This window comes from Rhinopithecus bieti, unplaced genomic scaffold (assembly GCF_001698545.2).
Source record: "Rhinopithecus bieti isolate Rb0 unplaced genomic scaffold, ASM169854v2 scaffold_64314, whole genome shotgun sequence".
Lineage (NCBI taxonomy): Eukaryota > Metazoa > Chordata > Mammalia > Primates > Cercopithecidae > Rhinopithecus > Rhinopithecus bieti.
This window is the reverse complement of record NW_016824620.1, coordinates 681,530-685,311: the sequence shown is the minus strand read 5'-3', so window position 1 is coordinate 685,311 and position 3,782 is coordinate 681,530.

Genomic DNA, 3,782 nt, shown 5'->3' with positions numbered 1-3,782 from the left:
GGGTGACAGAGCGAGACTCCGTCTCAAAAAAAAAAAAAGAAGTCTCCCTAGTGACTAAGCCAGGAAGCTCCATTTCAAAGAAGCTGGCTATTTGCAAAGGTGTCATGGCTTGTACATTTTCCAAAAAACGACAGAAAACTGAAGAACTGATTTTTTTCCCCAAAACAAAAAACCCTTGCCCTCACTTCTCCCTAGCAAACCTGCTCTAATCCTGGGATCCCTGAGCAATGTGACAGCATGAGGTCCAGATGGAAGGGGTAAGCCCCAGGAGCCCCTTCCCCTTGCTTTTGGTGTAAACTGGCTTCTTGACCCTGCCCTGCACACACCTCTAATAAACAGGAAGGCATCTGCGCCATTAGTATCCATCCTTTTCAGAGCATCTGAGACCTGTCTGGACCATCAAAGCCATCTCCAGCCCCCGGGAGCATACTGGAGGAGACACCAGCCTTGCCAAAACAATTCTCCATTGTGTTCTTCCCCTTAGAAATCATGGGTTTGTAAACAGCCCCTTACATTTCGACAGGTCCTGCCCTGCCTTTGTGCTGGTGTGTTGTTTTTTCTTCCCTGAACAATGTCCTTTCCAGTAGGGCCAGCCGTTCACACCATTGTCTGAGACCCTTGGACTACAGGAAACATCACCAGATTCTTATCAGCTGGGGGCAGCAGTAGGGGGGTGAACAGATGAGATCATGTCCACAGAGCAAGTGGCTGGTGTACCACATCATTCCCCATGCCTTCATCTGTGAGAGCAGAGCCCACCTCGCCCTCCATCAATCTGGGCTTCATGTGTCCTGAGTCCAGTCCCCTCCATTTGGTGGTAGACACCTGGACTCTGTTCCAGGCCTCTGTTGAGTCACTTTGGAATCCTATCAGCCCGCAACTGTCTCCTTGCCCTGGTCATTCTTCACAGCAGTGAAACAGGCCCTTTCGGGTGGATCAGGGGATACTCTGGTCATCATCCTCTCTGGGGTAAAGAGGTCAAGACTGGTCAGCTGAGTCCTCCCATCAGCAGTGTCCCTGCGTGCAGGCTATTAGCTAGCCACTGGAGGCCTGGCCCAAAGACAGCCCCATATCCCTTACATGGCCTCCCTGGAGACTCTGCAGCAGCCCTCGTCCTCAGTGGAGAGTGATTTTTTTAAAGGCTTCATGAGGAACCAGGAGTTTCCTTAATAGAAATCCAGCAAGGAAAGTGAAAGGCTTCATTAGGACGCAGTCTCTAAGGGAGAGGGGCCCAGTAGTGGTACCCACAGCAAAGGCGGCCAGGGACTGGGCAGTGAGAATGGGCACAGGGCCACAGCTGCCTTGCCTTGTCTCCTATACACCCGAGGGATGGCTGAGTATGGAAGGAGAGCCAGGGTGGGGCCCAACAATTCCCAGGCACCTTATCAGATTTTTATTTATTTATTTATTTATTTATTTATTTATTTATTTGTTTTTTGAGACAGAGTCTTGCTTTGTTGCCCAGGCTGGAGTGCAGTGGCACGATCTTGGCTCACTGCAACCTCTACCTCCCGGGTTCAAATGATTCTCGTGCCTCAGTCTCCTGAGTAGCTGGGATTACAGGTGTGTGCCACCAGCTAATTTTTGTATTTTTAGTAGAGAAGGGGTTTCACCATGTTGGCCAGGCTGGTCTCGAACTCCTGACCTCAGGTGATCCACCCACCTCAGCCTCCGAAAGTGCTGGGATTGCAGGTGTGAGCCATCGTGCCTGGCAACCTTTTCAGATACTGTGTCCAAACCTAGCCCTACCCACTGTCCCTCTCTCCAAGTTTAGAGTGTTAGAAGACCCTGGGAATTTGTTCTTGGTGTATGTTGAACTTCCTTCTTGTAGAACCCACTGCAATCCAAGACTTAGGTGAGGCTGGGATGGGACCTTAACTGGGATGGAAACTGGGCTATTTCTGAGCAACTACCTCCTAGCTCTAAGACGTGGTTGGCCAAGGGCGCCTCTGTTTGCTGGATTTCCAGAGGCATGTGAGCCAGGCTTCTGGGGCCCACCTGGCTGGAGCTGCAGCTGGACCCCCTGCCAGCCCATAAAGAGGACAGGCTGGCGGGAGGTACACCAGGTTCCTGGGGGCTGCTACCTGACCACTCTTCCAAGCAGGGGATTCTAGGGCTGTCTAGGGCCTGACCCCGAGCTTAGCCAATGAAAGAAAGGCCCAGGAGTCACTTGAGAAAGTGGAAACTGCTGTTTTCCTCTTATTCTGACTCCTCCCTGCCCCCCACCTTCTTAGAAACGATTCTGTTGGATGGCAGGACAGCCACAGACTAGGGGTGAATGCTAGCCCTCCACAGAGGACCATGCCAGACACAGGAGGGGCCAGAAGTAGGCTGGGTATGGGAGGACGAGAGCCGGGAACAGAGTACAGTCCAGGCCCAAAGGGCAGCAGATTGGCCGCTTGGCAGCCCTGTCCTGGGGTAGCAGAGTCTACTCCGGCAAGGGTCATAGGAAACCAAGATGTGGCTATTTCATCAGAAGGCTGGGGCTTCCGGAGCCTACAGGCTGAGAAGGCAATTACTAATTAATCAAGCTCACATGTTAAGGGAGGGAATTAACCTAATCAACATTTTTCCAAAATATGTTATTCAAAATGTTAGAAACATGAGATGTTAGCTGCTCCATGGGAAAAAAGAGAGAACCAAATGTTTTGGAAAAGCACATAGCACATAGTAGGCATGCACATTAGCAAGAGATCATCACAGGACTTCTCAGGGCCTTCACAGGGCAAGCCAGCAGGCAGCATTTCAGCTCTGTCAGGGCCAAAGGGGCAGAACACGGGGACCACGAGATCTTGGAGGGTCCCATGGGATTATAGTTATCTCTTGGAACCACTGGGCTAGTCTCATTCTCTAAGCCCCTTTCCAGCTCTAAATCTGTTTGGGAAGTCATGGAACAGAGGCCCCAAGAACAGAGGAAGCTTTAGACACAGAGGAAAGAGCTTTGACAAGACGAGAGAGAGGCTGAAATCACTGAGGCAGGAAATAGGGCTTGAGATGGGAGGGGGAGGTGGCGTGGACCAGGGAGGGGTCTGGTCCAGAGGGGTCTTCCAGGCCACCCTGGGGAGAGTGGTGCATGAGGGAAGAAGGGGGCGCCGGAGCCCGCCTTCACACACCCCTCCCAGCCCAGCACACTGTGCCAGGTGGGTGCCCTGGTGACACTTCTCAGTCAGAGGTGATGATGCTTCCTGGGGTGGGGTGACAGGGTTTCAGGCTCTGTCAGGCCTAAGTGATCGTGGAGGGCGCAAGGAACAAAAGGAAAGGCCAGCTCCAGGGCCCGGGCTGCAAGATGAGACTTATGACTGACCTGTTAAGACCCCTAGTCTACAGCAGGGATTGAGGGACCTGCTCAAGCAAGAGGCCCAGGGAAGTCTCCCTGGGAAGGTAGGGTTATGACCCTTCAATCTTCCTCCAGCAGCAGTGGAGTCTGCTCTTTGGGGCTGGGGTGTTGATGTCACTAGGGAGTGGGAGCCATGCCCAGACGGACCTCCTGCAGTGTGCCCAATAGGTCAGATGTTCGGGGCCTCCCCTCCTTTCCAGAAACCACAGCCCCCACAGCACAGCCCCAGTCCCCCAGCCATGAGGACTTAATATCCGTTGGTATGTGGCTTGGGATGAAGGCAGGAACCATGCCAAGTGTCACTGTGACAAATGTCAAGTGTTATTATGAAAAAGGAGCAGAGCTGCCTACATGCCCAGCTGCCCTTTGCCAATGTTTTTTTTTTTTCCTCTTTTGGTTCAAGATCCTCCTGAAGTCCCAAGAAGGTCAGTCTTACAAACCCACA